Raw genomic sequence first — 24,241 nt, forward strand, 5'->3', positions numbered from 1 at the left:
AAATCCAGATAAAGGAGAACCATGCTGCTAATTTTCGGACTGTAAGTCTTCAAATCACAGCCGTCGAGATTTTGGTAAGGGACAAAATGCTAGGCAGCTTCATTCTGAGTTCAAATGTCACCGAGACCGACTTTTTAGTGAATAAAGTACCAGTCATGTACTGTGGTCATTTAACGGACTCATTGCGGCCCCTCAAAAGTACTGGCTGGCCTTGTGCAATCATCACCACTACCATCCCTATCATAAATAGATATTATCTATCTATCTATCTATCTATCTGTCTATATTAATATCTATCTATCTATATTATGTATGTATGTATGTATCTATCTATCTATCTCTGTCTGCCTCTCTGTCTCTCTCCCTCTCTCTCTCCCTCTCTCTTTCTCTACATACACACACATACATACTTGCTTATATTCGTACTTGCTTATATATATATATATGCTTACGTATCGAGAAATAGAACTCAAAATATAAGCGTATATACTTTAAACTTCTTAATATACAGAAAAGTTTTATACTCACACACACAAACACACAGACATATCTATAAGAACTCTAAACACCATTTTCAGTAGCTTGAAAAGTAATTACTTTTTCCCTCGACATAAACCTTACTTTCATATTTTACACGCATAGAATTTATGTGAAATATATTAAAGCGACATCGTTTCTCATCACTCTTCATAAAAATTCCTTACGCCATTTTACCACAATTGATAGCCACAAATATCGCCATGGCCTTTTTTCTTTCAATACACTCCTATTTTGAAATGCTCCATCATATACAATCCTTACTTTAATTCTATATCTTCCTGCATTTCAATTAAGTTTTACACTTGTGAATGCTATCGATTTCAAGTGACTATCTTATGTCTTTTATCTTTCGACTTAATGCTTGCTTCAGTCATTGGATCCCAGCCATGCTGGGACACCGCTTAAGCGGTTTTAGTCGAACAAATCGACTTACTTTTATAAAGCCTGATAGTTATTCTATCAAGCTCTTATGCCGAACCGCTATTTTATGGCGACGTAAACAAACCAACACTTGTTGCCACGCAGCAATGGACGACAAACAGAAACGGAAAGATATACTCAGGCGAGTTATTAGTGAAATGGAATCTAGTATAACCTGTTGCTTGGATGGTGGGGCTTCAGTGACTAAACAGGTTACCAAACTGTGTCTGACGAAGAGCGTTGCTAGAAACCCAGCAGGACTAAAATCAAGACCCGTCAAAAAGATAGATGAAGCTGACGAAGGTTCAACGACTATCTAGGAATAGCGTGGGACCTCAGAAATTTCTGGTTGGTGTCAGATGCACAGGGAGCAGACTGCAAGTGAGGCACTCCTTAGCTTGTCTCAAGGAATAGGTCACTCTGAGACAAAGCCAGATATTCAGGGAATGGCATTGGACATTTGTTGCAGTCTTTTGCTTATGTTTAAGGTCATGGCGCGCCCACATCCTTCAGCCTGCGACCAATATTGCCACTAAATATCTTGCCTTGGCTCGTCTCTGGATCATGTCAATAAGTTGGAGAGGGTTTGTGAGGTATTTAAGCCTCGTTGGACCTAAAATTTTATGATGTGCAATCGCCGGCGAGGCGACAATCCAAATGTCCAGGAAAATCTAGCAGGGCTCAACATTATGCTTCTCACCAAGTGCAGGGCTATCAACATCTGTTTTCTGACTTCATTTCTTTTGCCTTTATCTATCTATCTATCTATCTATCTATCTACCTGTGTGTGTGTGCGCGTGTTTGGTGTTTGTTGATGAACTTTAGAAAGCAACAAAACCTTCACATTTTATAGAATGAATAATGATTGGCTTAACTGGGAGTTAGAATTTCGCTATTTTTCTGGTTTATTCAACGAATCTAAAGGAAGCGCTTCGTACGTTGGTTTTCGACTCTCTGTCATCGTCTGCTACTTTTTCTCTTTGAGTCCGATGGCAGTCAGTTTCAATTTCCTGAGTTGATCTTAAAGTAACCATATCACAGATTTCCACTAAGAATATTTAAGACATCCATTATAATACATCCGACGGCTATCTATGATATTAGAACTTCGAAAAATTCTTCGTATGACCCCAATTGCATTATTATGGCATGGTCAATTCACCATCCATCAGTAACAAAGAAATAGTATTAATTTATTCATTTGTTAAAATGCCAATATCTGTTGGGAAAAGATATCTGACAGAAGATTGTTATACGACAAGGAATAGAAAGAAGTCATGTTGCTCCCAGCTTAATTTGTAAGAGAAAATATTATATATGACTGGATATTGTTTTATCGACAAGGAGTGGATGGAAGCCAATATCGCTCCCAGCTTACTTTGGGAGCGGATAAGCGAAACTTTACTGTATATACCGAAAAGATTCCAACTCCAAGTTGCGCTAATAAACTCAAGTTACACTATCTTAAGAATAATTCAGTGATATTATATTAATAATAACCTTAATCAAGAAAGATTACAGCTTCAGATGTCAGATGTAAATAAAGAGCTTGTTTTCTTCAACCATTTCATTCCCTGTATAGAATAAACGTGGTATATTGATTTTATCTTCTTTTTACTAAACTGTTGAGTAGTTAAGAAGTTTATTTAGAAACCACGGGATCAATCCGACTGTGCAGCGTTATAGCTGTGGGCCGACCAATGGCTTCTAAGGGAAACTGTGAAAAGCTGCTCGGAAATATGTGTGTATTGAAAAATAAGTATTACAGTCCTACTCGAAACTTAGGCCCATAAGGCTGGTTTCTCGGATTCTGTGGCGTATATACGAGTGGGTGTTGAAAAGGAATGTACCAGTGAAGACCTCAATAAAATGTAAGTACAACAGACGTGATATAATGTTTTGGGATAGAGAAGAGAAATTGAGAACAGCTGAGGAAATTAGCTGCCCAGCGGATGTTAATATAATGCTGAAGAACAGTGAAAAAGAGAACACCTATGCTGAACTATTGAGAAATCTGAAGTTACTCAATCCAGGTTACAAGTTCAGGTTTATACCTGTAACTATTGGAGCACTGGAATATGTAACACACTGCCTAAATACCAATCTTGAGAAATTAGGCTTTTTCCTTGGGGTACCAGATGAACCCACATCATAGCAACAAGTGCAGGTCTGTCCATCTCGCTACTTGGCAGGAAACGGTTCCAGAAAGGGAAAGCCGGCGAATGAGTTTGAAAGAAACTGCAATCACAGATTGCAGCAAAATCACAGCCTCTAGATGAAACAAGTATAAGTTATATATATATATATATATATATATATTGATATATATATATATTGATATTTATATGCACATGTATATATCTGTGTGTGAGTGTTCGCAAGAAGCTTTTCATAAGAAAATTAATCTGGGTGCTTTACCCGAATTATTGAATTCTTTATCAGATAATATTTACCTACCATTTATATTTGATATTTATATAAATTTTACAGATCAAATTTTACATATATTTATACATACATACTCACACACATACTCATATATATACATTTATATATATTCATAAGTGTTTGTGTACATATTCATATGTTTGTCTACATATGAATCTATATATGTGTATGTATATCTATATCAATATTTCTTTGCATACTTGTATAGCTGTGAATCTATCTGTATGTATGTATGTATGTATGTGTGTGTGTGTGTGTATTTATGTATATTTATTATTTACTTAAATTAGAGACTTTCTTCAAAGTGCTATCTCCTTTTGACATCAGCTATGATGTCAACATTATCCACTGCTGGAGATATTAACCACGAACAACATTGAAAAATCCGTATCGAGAAAAAGAACTCCAGTTCATTTACAATAATAATAATAATGATAATAATAATTTATTATACAGAAGAAGAAACAGAATTGTGGTTGCTTCGGAAACAGTGTAAAAGTTAAATCTTATAGACTATCATGTTTTAAAATCCAGTTTCGATTCTTGGCTCCAGTCGATTTTCCTAAATTTCTTTTGCGAATAAACTTCAAAAAGATATGGATGTAATAACGCGTCTTAAGTTATGATGATGTTACTAACAGAGAGAAAGAAGAGAACAGAGTAGAAATGGGATTAGAATCGATGAATTGCGTGCGAATCGGTTGGTAACTTTAACATCTTTAATCTATAGAACATTTCATCAGAAATCACACACACACACACACACACACACACACACACACACACACACACACACACACACACACACACACACACACACACACACACACACACACCGAAATGTATAAACACACATATACATAGATACATACATACTTGCGTGTATATATGTACAGTTTTGGTGATGCAAATACAGAAAATAGAATTCAAAGCATGAGTGTGTGTATGTATATATATATATATATATATATATATATATATATATATATATATATATATACACACACTCAGAAACTCAACTCTGAGTAGCAGTTTTTTGTGATGTCTTTGCAGCTTTATTGATAAAGTATATATCACTATATCGATCCCTTGTATGCTAAAAATAGACGTCAAACCGTCTTACTACTAAATCTGCGTTCGCATCTTAGTAACACCGCCTCTTTTAGCAGAAAAAAATCGACTCCTGGGCTTATTCTTTGTAAGCCTGGTACTTATTCTATCGGTCTCTTAGGCAAATCCGCTAGGTTACGGGGATGCAAACACACCAACATCGGTTGTCAAGCGATAATGGGTACACAGCACTGGTCTTCTCATTTTTTCATTACGTTTTCTTCACTGTTTTATCTTTTGACTGTCTTGTAAATCAATCCAAAATCTGGCTCGCCGTGTAGCACACCGTCATCATTAAAAGATTTGCGAATGCTCAATTTATAGAGCTGTGCTTGCGTGTTCTTGTGTTTTACAAACTTTTTCCTTTCGCTCCTTGATCTTCTGATTCTCCTTTTGATCGTATTGTCCGTAAAAGACAGCCACCAGATCCTAGACCTTTCACGTACTAGCTAGCATCTTATGTAGATGAGATTCGATACCTATGCTTCGGCAGCTTTTGTTTCTAGGAATGAAGAGAGGGTGATCGCCTCTACCATTTCGGAAGATGTACCTGGCATCATCTTATGGACAGTAGCATCTGTTGTTCGTATTGCTGTTGTTGACGTTATTAATGTTGTTGTTGTCCCCCATGTTTTCTAGTTTTTCGAAGAAGAACGCACTCTACCGCGTCTTACTAGCGCAAGTTTAACAGTTGGACGGAATATTGACCCTACAAAACTAGCCTTATGGCTCTTCCCTGCCCCCACTTTTATTGTACTGTCTTGCTTGTATATGTACTGTCCCTTCTATATTCAACCCTCATTCCCGTGGGCAATAACGAATTCGTTGTTACAATCATTTTTGATTGAGTTGATCGCGAATTTTGCTTGTGCGTTGTTCGCGAGGTTCATCAGCTCCAGAACTCCCGATTTTTATGTTACCGGAATAAACAAACTTGTAACTCGTTGGCAAAAATGTGTTGATTGTAATGGTACTTAATTTGATGAACAAAATTTCCGCATTGTTGAAATACATTGTTATGAATCTCGTGTTACAAAACGTTGCTTACTTTTTACTCAGCTTGATATATACAGTAATCACGTTCTAAAACCTCCCACAGAAATAATTAAGATCTAAAAAATATAAATACCTTTCGGCCGCAGAAACTCGCGATATAAATTTACATATATTAGCCAGAAAAATCCGCGATGTACCGAGCAGTGCGTGATAGATGAACCGCGATATGGTGAGGATTACTGTAATATATTTGTGTGTGTGTGTGTGTGTATGTTTGTGCATATGTGTGAGAGTGTGCTTATATTTGTGTTTGTGTGCTTGCCTGAGTGCGTGTGTATATATATATGTGTCTGTGTTTGAGTCCACACGTATTCGCTTCTATTTCCACGCGTGTATGTGCACATATCAATTGCTTTGTCTTCCCTATATGCACATGCATGTGTTTGTATGTGTGTGTGTGTGTGTGTGTCTGTGCGTATTGCGTGTGCCTGGGCGTAAGTCTACACGCGTTTGCGTCTATCTCCACGCAGTTCTGTGTGTCTGAATGTATCTGTTGCTAGGTCTTCTCTTTACACACTCGTGTGTGCGTGTGCTCGTGCGCGTGCGCGTGCGTGTGTGTCCAAGGGAACGTGATTATGAATAAATAATCTTGATTTTGCCGATACATGACGATACATCACTGATTGGCTCTGGAAGCAAAGAAACAATGATAACATGATCTCTTAACACCAGAATACATTAGAAAATGATATGAAACCGAAGTGTTGCTTTCATCGGTGTCAACGAATCTATTCTGCAGAGTTGTCAGTGAATGCGTAAGTGTTTGAGCGCTAGGGGTGAATGTTTGTGACAGATGAACAAGGTCAGAGTTTAGAAATTGTATAACGTATATTAATAAGAAAAAAAACAGCAACAAACAAAACAAGACAAAAGAAAAAACAAAACACGCATACAAGGTTCAAGTATATGGCTCCAATTTCAAACTTTTCACCTTGTCGATAGAAATCACGCCCTCTCCCATTAGGAATACACACATACACATACATACACACGCACGCATATAATGTATTATATATTTATATAGTATGATTTAAATTTTAAATTTGCCAATGTGTATCTAAATATTTTATAAAGTTTCCTGTCTTAATTTGTTACACACACACATGTGAGAAAAGACGATTAAAATCCGATTTTTGTTCTCATAAAGCCCCTCTACGAATCCCTGCTATCTATCGCATGTATGTAAATGTTTTACCTTTACGAAGAAAACTATTCGTATAAGGTGAAATTTCTGGTTAAGTATATTCAAAATTGGATCAAGGGTCCTTCCCTAGTCATAGGCTCGTAAGGTCGGTTTGCTGGATTCTGTGGCGAATATACATCCTCCCTGGACGGGATTCCAGTCCGTCGCAGGTTAACTCATTTTTATCAATTGAGTGAACTGGAACAATGTAAAATGAAGTGTATTGCGCATGAACACAACGCGTTTCCGGTCTAGGAATCGGAACCCTCATCTTACGATCATGAGAGCAACAAGCAAGCCATGCATCTCCATAGTCGAGTATAAAAACCGCAGACTATTTTATATAACATATGGTTACTAAATAATGTATGTATGAATATTTATATTATGAATCCATTACATTCATGTTACTATATATATCTGTGTGAGGGCGACGAGATGGCAGAATTGTTAGCATGTTGGAAAAAAAAATAATTAGCTGCATTTTGTCCGTTTTTACGTTCTGAGTTCAAATCTAAACGAGGTAGACTTTGCCTTTCATTTTTTTAGGGTCGATAAAATAAGTACCAGTTGAGCACTGGGGTCGATGTATTCAATTGTCTTCCTTCCCTCAAACTTGCAGGCTTTGTGATAAAATTTGAAATCAGTAACTGTGCTCATAAAATATATTTTTTCTGTTAATGAAACAATAGTAACTACAAAATTAAAAATAATATCATAAATTCAAGTCTTTGTTTTAGTATATATACATACATACATACATCGCTAGCCACAAAACCTTTTTCTATTTTCTCTCTCTGTTTTTTTTCTGTGTTCCTCCCCGTTGAAGAGCGTAGGCTCGAAACGTAAAAGACTTTCTCACTTCCCGAACATTAAACTAATACACACCTGTTTGCTGTTTACACACCCGTCTTCGTCTTTTTTTTGTTGTAAATTCTCACACACATATATATATATATATATATGTACACACACACATGTACACACACACATGTACACACACACACACACACACACACACACACACGCTGTTCTACAGTTCCCTTTAAACTTAATCTTGCAACAATTTAAGGCGGTGAGCTAGTAAAATCGTTAGCAGACCGGACAAATGTTTAGCCGCATTTCGTCCGTCTTTAGGTTCTGAGTTCAAATTCCGCCAAGGTCGATTTTGCTTTTCAACTACCTTGGGGTCGATAGAATAAGTGCCAGTTGAGCACAGGAGGCGAAGTAATCCATTTGACCCCTTCCCCCCAAATTTCTGGTCTTGTGCCAAAATTTGAAATCAATATTGCAACAGTCAAGAGCACTAGCACCCCACTTTCATTATAAGGCCGTTCCCAGAACTTATTTCCTATTTATATTTCAAAATTCTAATAACGTTTCCTCTTAATTCTTTATTTTGCGTACGAAAGAAATAAAAATTAAACCACAAACCTTTGCTTTATTTTTGAGTTTTGGAGAGTTAGTTTTTAGGGAGTTCTCCCTGGTACCCACAGAGAGGTAATCTTTTTAATTTTTTAAAGTATTATTATTTAAAAAAAAAAACGATTCCGTTATCTTGTTATCCTTTTTGTGTCGCCTAAGTGTAGCACAATAACACTGGACACATATCTAGAAAATATAAAATGAGTGGAAAGCGGAAAAGAGAAAAGTTTTTATAGTGAATCATTAGCACTTGAACTGTCAACTTTAAAAATTCATGAAAAATTCAAGTGAGCGTCATACTTTTCTAAACTAAAAGAGACAGGCAATAAAACAAGGGAAATATGAAGAAAAAACAGTGTCTGTGTGGCTGATCTGTTAGCGTTACTGATAATTCTACCGTGCTAATATCCAGTAAAAGGGTTTGAATTTATTTTAACAATGGCAACAAGTAGAAGCTGAGGAAATGAATGGGAAGTCTTATTGCTTCAGGTGAATAGTTTAAAAAAGATCAAGAAATGATCTAAAATTCCATAGCAATTGCAGAAGAGGTATCTGAAGCACATGCATGGATATGGCCAGCATATTTGAAGATATTAAAAGAGGTTAATATGCAATCGAATTAGTTTTTTTTTTATGTAGAAGTATGTGGATGTTTCGATTGAAAATACCCAGTAAAACTTTTGCTTTTATCTCTATGAAAGTAAGATAGGCACTGGAGGATGTATAGAGAATACGCTCGAAATATTAGATCGTTCAATCCCTACAAGGGCCACATTAATCACTTCCCAAAATTGCGTTTGACTCTGGCCAATAATTGATGAGGAATTGGTGACCTGTGTTTTGTGTTCGCGTGTGTATTTAGTATACGATCGTTTGTTTATTTACTACACTTTTTACTATATATATATATATATATTAAGGTTATGACTTTTTGAGTTTTTAAAAACTAAACAATTTCCTGTATCAAAAGTCGATGAACAGTTTCATATAAGTAGGAAAAATAACCTTTATTTTAAGTTTTTTCAAAAAAACCTCACCCCTAATTGAAGAAATTTAACACCACTTTTTAGCAATATTATGCAAAATTCTACTGGGGTTCATAATGCTTACTCAAGCTTTTACCAAACTTGGTGTGCTGACTTAATGCAATGCAGAAGCAGTATATCTCAAATTTCAGCTTTCAAGTTTATGCAGTTTAGGAGTTATAGAGTTTTTAATTTGTTATCACTTAGGCCCTACTTTAGGAAATATCCTCTTCCTCTCCGTTTTATTTCTGTGACGCTAAAAACTCTGACTATATTAACTGTTTTCAGAATAGTAGGCTTATCCAACAAGAACATCTAAAATAATGTCTCATAAGAGAAGTGCTTGTGTCACTCAAAGAAACAAACAAATCTGGACGAAGAATCTCGTGCAATTTCAAAACTCACATAGGAAAAAATCTGTTCCTCTAGAAGAGCATTCTTTGGGAAACAACTGCAGGACACCAATGAAACTTCAAATTATCGGTCGCTACATGTTCCTTGGAGGTACCATCAAAGGAAGAAAAAAAATAACAAAGGAAATTTCGAAAGTAACTTTTTTATGGTAAAAGTTAATTAAATTTCCCATAATTATCGATTCAAAATTTAGAAGCAAAAGTAGAAAAAGTGCTGAATACTTACGAGGAAAATACGATTCATTGAAAGGAACTTTTCTTATTTCTTTATTTCCCACAAGGGCCTAAACATAGAGGGGACAAACAATGACAGACAAGGAGATCAAGTCGATCACATCGACCTCTGTGTGAAACTGATATCTAATTTATCGACCTCGAAGTGATGAAAAGCGGAATTTGAACTCAGATGAAATACCGCTAAGCATTTCGCTCAGCGTGCCAATGTTTCTGCCAACTCTCCACCTGAAAAGGTACTCTTTATTATTGGATGAGATATTGTGCTTTCTTTTCTTCTTTGCAAGCTGCCAACTTTAACCCGAACACTCTATATATGAATATTAAACATGCCAGAGAATGGAGTTGGAACAGGGCTCTAGTCCTTTGTAAAAATAAGTCTTGCAAAAACGTATTAGTAATTTTGTGTTCGTATACTGGCATTTGGTAAAAGCAACACTGTCTGATTGTCTGTCTGTCTGTATGTATTTATATATGTATCTATACGTATATAAGTATGCATCTACATACGTATATATACATGAATATACATTTGCATATCTATCTATCTATCTATCTATCTATCTACTTATACACACATACGCATACACACATACATATGTGTGTGTGTATAGTGATACATTACACAGATGTATAAAATAGCAAATAAAATATATAATAAAAAACTTGTAATATAAACTAAATTTACATACATATATACGCACGTACATGCTTGCATACAACCATACATACATACATACACACATAAAGACATGTAAATATATATATAAATTTATACACACACACACACACACACACACACATATATGTAATTACATACACACGTACACACAAAACACACACACACACACATACATACATGGGAACACACGTACATGCATTGCTACATACGTATGCACCAAATATAAGCAAAATCATAAATAACTACCAAAACTTTTGCATCACATGCTAATACAACATATTGTATTTTTTTGTTGATTGAGAAGATTTAGAATCCATTACGTAAAATTGCCTAGCTTGAACATATTGAAATATATGATTTTTCAAAGCCCTTCTGTTACCAGAATAAAATCTATACGTACTTATATACTTAAACACACACACACATATATATATAAGACTTTCCGTATTCCCGAGCGTCATACTAATATATACTTTTGTTATTTACACCACCTGTCCTCGTCTGTTGTTATTTTTTGTATATTCTCCCATATATATATATATATATATATATATATATGTTATATAATATAAACATATAAATATGTGTGCATATATGCATGTACACTATTTATATATAATTTATATATATATGACAAATATATATGTACATAGATATGCATACGTGCACACACATTTTCACGCATAGATATATGTATAATAGGGATCAGATCAATAGCGAAACTAATTTGTTTCCAATAAGTAAAATTTCCATAAATGTTCCCATTATTTTCCCAAGTGTAAAAGAGTGTTTTATGGAGCTATTACCTTCGGGTCCGCCCACCTCGGCTTGCCCGTCTTTACGTATATGCGTCGACACACGGACACATATGCACGACACACGACCATCTATCTATCTATCTATCTATAAATGCATACATACATACATACAATGAATACATATAATATATTCGTGAAAAATTAGAACCGGTAGAGTAGGAAAGGAGTTGTTACAAATATGCAAAATAAAGGGGATATATACACACATGTACATAAATGCATTCATACATACATACATACATACATGTATACATACATACGTAAGGAGAGCGAGAGAGGAGGGAGTAATCCTAAACGATTCTGGAAGTTATTCACACACACACACACACACACACACATATACACACACACACACACACACACACACACACATATACACACACACACACACACACATATACACACACACACACACACACATATACACACACACACACACACATATATACACACACACACACACATATATATACACACACACATATATATACACACAGATATATATATATATATATACATATCTCTATATACATATATATATATATATATATATATACACACATATATATCTACATATCTCTATATACGTATATATATATATATATATATATACACACACACGATATCACAATTTTACAACACCATTAGGAAGTATCTAAACGTTACTTAGTAAATGAGAAGCGTTGAAGGTTATAAATTGTATCCTTATATATTTCATTATGAGATTAGTGGATTACAGGAGCGTAAAATCAGGCATCTGATGTATGTGGTGCATCTATTACATTATAGGAAATTTTATAGAAAAGGTTTGATAATGGAAATTGCTATATGGATAATCTGACGTTTCCGACTCTTATCGTTTGTCAATAATATTTGTCTGTCGTAAGCATATGTACACACGCCCCTCAAACAAACGCACGCACACACATCCCCCAATATATATTTATAAAGGCGGCGAGTTGGCAGAAACGTTAGCACGCCGGGCGAAATGCTTAGCGGTATTTCGTCTGCCGCTACGTTCTGAGTTCAAATTCCGCCGAAGTCGACTTTGCCTTTCATTTTTACGGTGTCGATTAAATAAGTACCAGTTATGCACTGGAATCAATGTAATCGACTTAATCCCTTTGTCTGTCCTTGTTTCTCCCCTCAATGTTTATCCCCTTGTGGGCAATAAAGAACAGCGGTTGTCCAGCACTGTTGGTGGACAAATTCAAAGATACACACACAGATATATTGTATTATTATACACATATTATTATACATATATTATTATACACACGGACACGCAGCACGCATATGTGCTCACACACACACACACACACACACACACACACACACACACACACACACACACACACACACACACACACACACACACACACACACACACACACACACACACACACACACACACACACACACACACACACACACACACACACACACACACACACACACACACACACACACACACACACACACGGCAGGCTTCGTTCACATTCTGTCTATCAAATCCACTCACAAGGCTTTCATTGGTTCGTGGCTATAGCAGAAGATACTTTCCCAAGGGCTGCGCAGTGGAAATGAACCCAAGACCACATAGTTGCGGAGCAAGCTTCTCAACTACACTACCACATCTGCGCTTATATTACGCTAGGATAATTATTTTTTAATCAATGTATCTTCACATACAAAAAAAACAACCTAAAAATAAAAAAAGAGACGACACAAACAAAACCTCTTGTAAATGCTTTTTTGTTCAAGTCATAATTATGATAAACTCTTGTTTCGTTCCTTAAAATATTGACTCTTTTCGACATTTAACAAGAATAAGATATCGGCAGAATATCACGAATTTTCTCGGATTTTCCTAATTTACTATACAGTAGAGATAACGTAATCTGTGATACGAATTCCTTACTCTGACATGCTTCATGCTTATAACCCTGTCGCCACTTGCGTAATTGATGATAAACACGATACTTCTCACATGCTGGCGTCATCTTGATCCATGCTAATATCAGAATACATTATTAAGCAAAGTCGGTTGAGTGGTGGAAATAATGATTTGTATTATATAATTCCTTTAGGTTCTGCATTCAAACTCAAGCTTATCAGACTTGATAAATAATGTATTGATAAAATATAGGAGTTCGATAAATTTCATACCGACAATTTGTTGTGTAGATTAAAGCGTTTTTGCTCTCCCCTAAAATGTTTCAGATTTTTTTTTTTTTTTTAACCTTGGATTCAACTGAATCGTTAGCTCGTTTGACAAAATGGCTTGCAGTATATCGTTACGGCTCTTTACATTCTGAGTTCAAATTCCTGCCGATGTCAACGTTGTCATACATCTTAGAGAGTCGTTAAAATAAAGTAGCAATAAATATCTGTGTTGTGTTCTTGAGCAAGACACTTCATTCCACGTTGTTCCAATTCACTCAGATGTAAAAATGAGTTGCGACGTCACTGGTACCAAGCTGTACCAGCTCCTTCGGCTTTCCCTTGGATAACATCGGTAGCGTGGAGACGGGAGGTTTGTATGCATGTTCGACTGCTGGCCTTCCATAAACGTAAACAGGCGCAGGAGTGGCTGTATAGTAAGTAGCTTGCTTACCAACCACATGGTTCCGGGTTCAGTCCCACTGTGTGGCACCTTGGGCAAGTGTCTTCTACTATAGCCTCGGGCCGACCAAAGCCTTGTGCGTGGATTTGGTAGACGGAAACTGAAAGAAGCCCGTCATATATATGTATATGTATATATGTTCGTGTGTCTGTGTTTGTTCCCCCTAACATCGCTTGACAACCGATGCTGGTGTGTTTACGGTGGTGAGCTGGCAGAATCGTTAGCGCGCCGAACAAAATGCTTAGCGGCAGTCTTTACGTTCTGAGTTCAAATTACGCAGAGGTAGACTTTGCCCCTTTCATCCTTCCGTGGTTGATGAAATAAGTGCCAGGGAAACACTGGGGTCGATATAATCGACTTAGCCTTCTTCCCGCAAAAAAGCAAAAAACCATTCAGGCCTTTTTGCCTCTAGTATAAAGGATTATTATAATCGTTGTTGCTGTTACTACTACTACCATCACTACTACTACTACTACCACCACCACCACCATCACTACTACTACTACTACTACCACCATCACTGCTACTACCACCACCACCATCACTGCTACTAACTACTACCACCACCATCACTGCTACTACTACCACCACCATCACTGCTACTACTACTACTACTACTACCACCACCACCATCACTACTACTACTACTACTACTGCTGCCCCTGCTACTACTATCATTTTTATGATTATTGTTATCATCATCACAATTCTCTCAGCAAAAAGCTTCTATTTTTCACTTTTAATCCTCCAGTTTTTCTTCTGTCAGATTTACATTGGAGCATCTTTTCTTTGTAATGACGTCGCGCTTAAATCCGCCGCATTTCGATCTCGATCTATTGTATTTACTTAGTGCCATGTGGAACTAGGTCGGCAATAGCAGAGAGTGTTTAGCTGTGGAAAGAGAGCGATGCTGATATCAAGATACCAGACTGCCATCGTATATCTAGGTTGCCTGTCAGATACCCTATCAAAACCTCATTTAATTCAGAGATATTTTGTTATCTCATGGTTCAATATGAAGCATATATTACAAGTGAAAAATATCAACCAAATCAAGTAGCCTGTATCACTAATTATAGATAACTCGAATTACATGCCTTATATATATATATATATATATATATATATACACACATGCATATATGTATGTGTATGCATATACATACACACATGCACACATTTATACATGTATGTGTATATATATATATATATATATATATATGTATGTATGGGAAGAATAAAGAATTCACTATTCTTTATCGAAGTTTTATATTATGGTTTCGCGATATTATTGTCTGCTCTATTATTCTCGTTCTTATCTGTCTGGTTTACAGACAGACGTTACTCGCAATTCCGGTGGTTTTTCAGAAATATTGTTAAGATAGTGGAAACTTTTGCCTTTAGATGTTCAAGTAAAAGTAGAGTTAACAATTCTATTGAGATATATTAACTTTATTAAAAATATTACAGAACTCTCTTTGGCGGCAAGCAATCAATGATGCATCGAAAAGATCATTGGTTCGTATCATATTCTAAGTGCAATGTAGTATGTTTTAGTTTTAGCTTCTCCCGATCAACGTGGAGCATCGGCCATCGAGAGAAAATCTACCTAGTATGGTCTGAGATTTTATAATGAGCCTACTCTCGGACCAGACTTGTATCTACTTTAATCTCCTCCACAGTGATCAATCATAGCCAGGAAGGACGGTTTCCTGTCCAACGCTCCAGCTTGAGCTTTGACCGCCATTCGTGAAAGGGTCTCGCTGATGATGTCATATGCATTCGTAACACATGTCCAAGTTTATTTCTTTTGGATGTTCAACCCGTCTAACGACGCTAGTATTCACGTTGAAAACATAAGAATAGGCTCAGCTCAATTCATCTGTTTTGAAACGGGTGCCATTACAAGAAAGCAAGATTGCATGGAGGGTTATGTGGTTATGAAGTTCACTACGCAACGACGTAGACGCTGGTTCAAAACCACTTTAACCAGCATCATTTAACATAGCCCCGAATAGATTAATATTATGTGAGTGTAGTTCATTAAGCGAAAACTATCTCCAGAATTATATCATCAAATTTCATCTTATCTCTCTGAAGATTTGAGATTTGAGGAAATTTTAGCAGCTATTTTTAATTGATCGATGAAAATGCGTAGAGGCTCTCTAAGATTAAAGGAAGGCATTTTCTATAAACAATTAATCACTCTTTAAGCTTTTAAGAAAGGGACTCTTATACTAATTTCGAAGGAGGGTTTCATTATCGGGGAACTACGAAAGTGGAATATGATCAAAAGACCAGAGAATGATCAAAGGTCAAAGACGCAGTAAATATTGGAATTAAATAGAAATCCAATCAAGACACCAAGCAAAAGCTGATTAAATATCACCCCACCCCACATAATCTGATTTAATCATTCTATTTGCTGTGAAGCATAATGAATAAGGATTCTAAACCTCGCCATCAGTAATAATTACTAAACGTATATGATTATATGATATATGATATATGATTATATGATATATTCATATCTGATGTGATATTAATATGCTCCATAAAATGCGTATATAAATATTCTTTTCTACTCTAGACATAAGGCCCTAAATTCTTGGGAAGGGGGCCAGTCGATTACATCGACCCCAGTATGCAACTGGTACTTAATTTATCGATCCCCCCCCGAAATGATGAAAGGTAAAGTCGACCTCGGCGGAATTTGAACTCAGAACGTAACGGCAGACGAAATACCGCTAAGTATTTCACCCGTGTGCTAACGTTCCTGCCAGCCCGCCGCCTTGGTGTAAATAAATATTATGGATGGTATAAGGCAGCGAGCTGGCAGAACCATTAGCGCGCCGATAAAAATGCCCGACGGCTGTTCATCTGACTTTTAGTTCTGAGTTCAAATGCCGCTGGGGTTGAGTTTGCTTTTCATCCTTCGGAATCAATAAAATAAAATACAAATGGAGCACTGTGATCGATATAAGCAACTTAGCGCCTCCCTGGAAATTACTGGCCTTGTGCCAAAATTTGAAACCAATATTAAGAATAATATAGAACTCTGTACCAAAATGTACATCACGTTGTAGAAACTAGATGACGAGAATTTCAATACTAAAAGCCGGTAAATTGAGCAATTAAACGATACTTAATTACAGTTTGAGAACCTGAACACTTGCATTGTGTGTATTCAGTTACAATTAAAGCATTCTTTTTCTAACATAATGCAACTGTTGTAATAATATTGGCTTTGTAATCACATTATCTGCATGTTTTTCCCTATTAGAAATGTGTACAAGATGGACGTAATTGTCTGTCTGTCTGTCTGTCAATCGTTTCTTTTATTTGTTTCAGTCATTTGACTGCGGCCTTGCTGGAGCACCGCCTTTTAGTCGAACAAATCGCCCCCAAGACTTATTCTTTGTAAGCCTAGTTCTTATTCTAACGGTCTGTTTTGCCGAACCACTAAGCTACGGGGAAGTAAACGCACCAGCATCGGTTATCAAGCGATAGTGGGGGGTCAAACGCAGACACACAAGTACATATGTGTACACACACACACACACACACACACACACACACACACACACACACACACACACACACACACACACACACACACACACACACACACACACACACACACACGACGGGGTTGTTTCAGTTTCCATCTACCACCACGTACCTTCACCAGATGTATTACTTTTCGGTGAAGCACAAGTCTGTGTGTCGAGAATTCCAATACACTTAAGTACATTCTTTACATGCAGCAACAACGAGATGTGATTATTTGTTAAGTTTATTAATTTTCGTGTTGTAAAGAGCGAGCCGGCAGAATCGTTATCATACCGGACAAAATGTTTAACGATATTTTTTAAAGTTTTGAGTTCAAATGACGCCATGGTCGACTTTGCCCTTCATTCTTTTGAGGTCAATAAAATAAGATATGAGATGACCACTAAGGTTGATGTGAAGCACTATCCCTATCTCCCAAATCTCAGGCATTGTGTATATACGGGAAAGGATTAATTATTTTGCAGTGGCATTGACAATGATAATTAAGAATTGATTTATGTATTTATTGCTCAGATCAAAGTCAAAACTAATCTAGAAAGTATTTGAACATTGATGAAATTATATTCCAGTAATGTCTGATTTTCCTCACAGACATCATGGTGCTCCGTCGGTTACGACGACGAGGGTTCCAGTTGATTCGATCAACGGAACAGCCTGTTTCAGTTTCCGATCAACGGAACAGTCTTGTTTCAGTTTCCGCCTACCACATACACTCACAAGGCTTCGGTCGGTCCAGGCTATAGAAGGCACTTGCTGCAGGTGCCACGCAGTGCGACTGAACCTGGAACCATGTGGTTGGGAAGAAAGCATCTGACCACACAGCCATGCCTGTATGTATATATATATATAATTATGTGTATTTCTTCTATCTTAATGAATAAAAATTCTTCGGATATAATAAATGGGTTAATAGAAACCAATGTAGCAAAGAACACAAAATAACTGTGGTTTAGTTCCTGTTTTTAAGGCAGGAACTCCTTGAAATTTTGGGTATTTGAGTATATTTAAAAATTTAAGGAATGGAGAAAACGCATGTTATAATTGCATACTTTATTCCTACCTATGTTTCAAAGGATTACAACCTGTGTGATCCATAGGGATCTTTGATATTAAAATTGTAAGGGAAAGCATGGGAATCATCTTAAACGTAAGACATTATGACCGATAATCGGTCATACGTTTAAGATGACTACCATGCATTCCTTGAAGAGAAGGTTACAATTTTAATATCAAAGATCCCTATGAATCACACAGGTTGTAATCCGTTGAAACATATGTAGGAATAAAGTATGCAATTATAACATGCGTTTTCTCCATTCCTTAAATTTATATGTATGTATGTAGTAACAGTTTGAGCTGATTCCACATGACTTAAAGTTTCGTGTGTGCATAGAACCCGTTGTTTTCATCAGATATTCCGTGACAGATAATATTCAAAATGAAATGATATATCCACATAAGAATAGAAACTACGTCACAAGGTCTACATAATAGGAATATATTTCATGAAGAACGGTGCGTCACTCACTTGTAAATCATGTACACAGTAAAACATAAAAATAAGTTATTTTACCTTATACACGTTAGGTAATAATGTAAAATTTTTTTCCTGTTTATCATCTACTTTCATTCTTAACGTATTATTTGATGTCGACTACAAATGCCACTATTAAATGTATATATAGCAATAAATAGGCAATCGCACTTATACACTAACACTTGTGCTTACGCATAGTGGAAAAAAATATGTATGTATTTAAATAGTACATCTATATCTCATAGTGAGTTCTATACAAGATAATATCTGAGACACCGCATAACACAATATGTTACAGTGTTTAGGTATATACATATGTATACATATATCTGCATACACCCCCCCGCCACACACACACACACACATATATATATATATATATATATATATACATACATTCGTCTATATATACATTCGTATATATACACACATATTTACATGGGGGTTTAATTGTGTGTATTTGCATATATATCTGTAAGTGCGTTTATACATGTGTATTTATACACATACATGTATATATATATATATGTGTGTGTATATGTATATATGTGTATGTATGTATGTATGTGTGTATATGTATGTGTGTGTATATGTATGTGTGTGTATATGTATGTGTGTGTATATGTATATATGTGTATGTATATATGTGTGTGTGTATATGTGTGTGTGTGTGTATATGTATATATGTGTGTGTGTATATGTATATATGTGTGTATATATATATATGCAAACAGTAAATATATACACATGGTTATATTTTTATAGTCATATGTAAATGCATACATACATACATACGTACGTACATATATGTTTGCATATACATATATACACAAACACTCACAGAGAGAAAGAGTGGGTGGGGTGAAGAGAGAGAGATATGCACATACCGATAGAGAAGGAGTAGGAGAGAAAAAATATTTACTTTATTTCATTTAAAGATAAATAAAAAATTATTGATTTTAATTTAATTTTATTTATTTCGGACTGAACGAATTTAAATGGCTTCAAAAGAAGTAAATAAAATGTTTTCTTATAAAAAAAAAAAAGCTAACATAGATGATTGTATTGATGCTGTAAATGTAGTTGATGTTTACTATGAAATTTTATTACGACGAAAATAGATTCTTTTATATAAATTCTGTGAAACTCAGGCGTGGCTGTGTGGTAAGAAGTTTGCTTCTCATTCACAGGGTTCTGCGTTCAGTTTTCAAGTATAGCCTCCGCCCGGTGAAAATCATATCAGTTAAATCGGTTGACGGAAACTAAAAGAAGCCTTCCGTATATGTATGTAATATTCTTGTTTGTGTGCGTGTTTCTCGGTGCTTGTGGTAGATTTGCCGCAGCATTTATTGTTGGCACTCCGTCGCTTACGACGTCGAGGGTTCTAGTTGATCCGATCAACGGAACAGCCTGCTCGTGAAATTAACATGCAAGTGGCTGAGCACTCCACACACACGTGTACCCTTAACGTAATTCTCGGGGATATTCAGCGTGACACAGTGTGACAAGGCTGACCCTTTGAATTACAGGCACAACAGAAACAGGAAGTTAGAGAGAGAAAGTTGTGGTGAAAGAGTACAGCAGGGTTCGCCACCATCCCCTGCCGGAGCCTCGTGGAGCTTTAGGTGTTTTCGCTCAATAAACACTCACAACGCCCGGTCTGGGAATCGAAATCGCGATCCTATGACCGCGAGTCCGCTGTCCTAACCACTGGGCCATTGCGCCTCCACATATATTATTCACTGCTTAATCAACTGAATTTTTCTCTCCCTGGGTTACCCTTAGGTGCTGGGCGTCTTTAAACCTTAGACAAGGAGACTAGTTCACTCGACATCAAAGCAATCTACAGTAGCCTCTGTGAGACATCCAGAAGCAAGCCTTCCTCCGAAGTCTCGTAAGCAACAGCTAACTGAAAGAATGTATAGTACACCAAAGTGGAATCAATCCTTCCTTTACCGATCTGACTTGAAATATTCAACGCCGGAATACCAGAAAAGAAGCATTACATTTACTGAGGTACCACGATAAATACGACCCGATGTAACGCCTTTTTACTCATTCACAAGGTTTAATCATTGAAATTTATCCATTCTGTAACACTAGCTACAAAGATTTTTCAATAGATCATATCACCACTAATATCTATGGTGAAGCTTGGTATTTATCTTAACCCTCGCTATTTGTCACACCGCTCAGTTACTGGATACAAAAATGAGATAAGATTATTTGGGCGGTGTTAACCTAAAGGCAAATATAAGACCAGCAGCTTCCAAACACAGACAGACAGACAGACAGACATCTGCAGGGAGCATCCTCGCAGTTTCTATCAACCAGTTTTACTCACAATGCATGATTATCCCGAGAATACCGTAAAAGACGAATAGCTGAAGACTCGAACCCGAGACTTTGTGGTTGTGAAGCAACAACTTATTAACCTCAAAACTCATACATGCACTTTGTCTGCGCTCACATTTTGGGTGAACTAGTAACTTTACAGTTTCTGTGAAGTAGTCAACTTGTTTTAAATCGTATACACATATATACATATACATACATACACACGTACATATACATATATATATATATATATATATATGAATATATATATGCATATACATATACACACACACATACGTCCATACAGAGACATGCACGGATATACACATATATACATATAGGTGTATATCAATTAATTTTCGTACCTGAAAGTGTTATGGCGTAATGGCGCAACAATGGTAATTACGTCTGGCCTTTTTATGGCTTGAGATAATTGAAAGATTTACATATCGAATTAAGAAGTCAATAGATTTGTAAATTTGTCTCAAGTTTAACTTCAACAAAACATCTCTCAATTACACAATGTCCCTACTGTTTAAAACGCCATGTTAAGTCTATAAATTACCGATTTCTGAGTAAATAGATTAATTAATGGATAGTGAAATATATCTGCGAAAAGTGAAAGTAAAATTAACATTTCTCGGCTGGTAGCAATGTTTTGCTAATGACCTGGTGTCATACTATTCTGCTAGTGGTACGTTGATTATACACGCATGCTTGTTTGGTATATTTGGTGCCTTCAAGAAGTTCATACAATATTTCTCCTGTTCGGGGCACTTTAAAATTTCATTAAGAAGTGATAGTTGTGTGGTTAAAAACCTCTAGTTGCAACGATATGGTTTCCGGTTCAGTTCCATCCACGGTCTGCGACACTTTTAGTCAATTTTTACTGTTATGTCGTCAGGCTGATTAATGCTTAGTGAATGGAGTTTTGGTCGACGGAAATTGTGTGGAAGACCGTTGTGTATATATATATATTATAAATTAACTACCAACAAAAGTAATTATAGTTTTTCTGGTGTTATATTTATTTCTGAAGATGTGTAAAGAAATTTTGATTTATTAAGTCTCTTAATGAATTCTTTATACTGAAGAAGATAAATACATTCATTTGAATACATACGTTTTTGCGTCGTAACTCCATTATTATTATTATTATTATTATTATTATTATATATATATATATATATATATATATTTATAAAAAAGAAGTTTGAAAACGCCAATATATAAAAAATGAATTTTAATTTATAATTTTGACAGAGATATTTTAAACATGTTTCGGTTCTAGAAAAAAAAATTAAATTAAATGAAAAGTTCATAATTTTTCCTTACTGGTGTCAACATAGTCGACGTGGTAGCATTTTTGTTGGTTGTAGTAGTAGTAGTGACCACATCCGGTCATGGCCTACATGCGTATAGAAACTTATTTCGTTTCTCGGCTGAACAATGTAATCTCTGAATTTGGGGGCCCTTAGCGGAATCCACTTCCCTTCAATGTTTCCGATTGAGGGGGTTTCCCTTTCCACTCGGTTAGGATGCTCCATAAAGAACAATGGCCGATGAATTCCATTAAAACGATATTTTTAAAAGGGAATCGAACAAAAACACCCATGTTTTGATGTTGCATTTCATTATTCTGAAAGTCAGAAAATAAACTAATGGCCAAAAGTAAAATTTAATATAAACACTGTAATCTTCTTAAAAACTGATTAAGAATAGATAAATATATTGTTTACGTCATAGTAATTAAGAAAATGCAAGAGACATGAAATAATTTTTTTTAAAGAGAGGAACTCGAAATAGATAAAGCTATAAATAATAACATGTAAATATTGGGTCTAAAAAGAGATTCGCCATGATAGATGGCTAGCCACTAAACTTTTTTTATTTTCTCTCCTTGTTTATTTCTGTGTTCCTTTCTGTCGAAGAGCGTAGGTTCGAAACGTAAAAGACTCTCTCACATCCCAAGCGTTAAACTAATACATCTGTTTGTTGTTTACACACCTGTCTCCGTCTTTTTGTTTTTCTTTTTGTAAATTCTCACTCGAATAAAAGGAACTTGGATTGGGAAAAAGTCAAAGGCACATCTTATATATTTTTACACAAACTGGACGTGGAGTTTAATTACCAGAATCATTCAATTAAAAGATTAAAAAATATTTACCCGATGCTTAGAAAAAAGTAGATGAGCTCTAGAAATAGCAGCTCGGGTGATTTCATATCCCACTGGCTTGTTTTAAAAACGAGAAAGGTATATATGATAATATAGTGGCACGACTGAGAATCGAACCACTGTTCAGGCGGGGTCTCCTCACAGACTTTGTATTAATACTTCCCAACATTGTTATGTATCATACCTTATAACTTAATTATTATATATTACATCATATCAGACCTCTGCCCCTCTACATTAACGACATGCGCCTTTTGCATAGTGTGTGTGTGTGTGTGCGTGTGCGTGTGTGTGTGTGATAAAATACAGATATATCCTTATACATATATATGCACGATATATACACACACTTACATATATACGCATATATGTGTATGTTTCTAGACATATTTTTATATACACATTCATGTGTGTATGTATATATGTGTGTACATGTATTTATGTACGTATATGTACAAACACACAGATGTCTGCATTTATACATACATAATACACACACATACAGATGCATACACATATACATACACACATAAACTCATCAGGATTAAGAAATCAATGGTTCCCACTATGTCGTCAATCAGCGATGTATCATCACGCACGATCAGTAAATCCGAATTATTTATTGATGATCACACACA

At 35.9% G+C, this 24,241-nt stretch overlaps 1 protein-coding gene and 1 long non-coding RNA gene across 5 annotated transcripts in view; one reads left to right on the plus strand and one right to left on the minus strand.

Moving 5' to 3' along the window:
- The window catches only part of LOC149132618 (uncharacterized), a 76,732-nt gene that overhangs the window by 16,125 nt on the left and 36,366 nt on the right, over positions 1 to 24,241 (plus strand). The window lies entirely within an intron of this gene.
- LOC106867544 (alpha-2C adrenergic receptor) overlaps positions 1 to 24,241 on the minus strand; it is a 343,342-nt gene that overhangs the window by 10,218 nt on the left and 308,883 nt on the right. Inside the window, exon 1 of one of the 4 annotated variants that reach the window (XM_014912444.3) lies at positions 8,192 to 8,315. The exons of 1 other annotated variant lie outside the window; for it this stretch is intronic. The gene's annotated coding sequence lies outside the window, so the exon portion shown is untranslated. Of the gene's footprint in view, positions 1 to 8,191; positions 8,316 to 9,499; positions 9,705 to 22,703; positions 23,067 to 24,241 lie in introns of those variants that run through there. 2 more of the 4 variants (XR_016244206.1, XR_016244205.1) reach the window with 2 other exon arrangements.

This window comes from Octopus bimaculoides, chromosome 14, assembly GCF_046866305.1.
Source record: "Octopus bimaculoides isolate indiv1 chromosome 14, ASM4686630v1, whole genome shotgun sequence".
Lineage (NCBI taxonomy): Eukaryota > Metazoa > Mollusca > Cephalopoda > Octopoda > Octopodidae > Octopus > Octopus bimaculoides.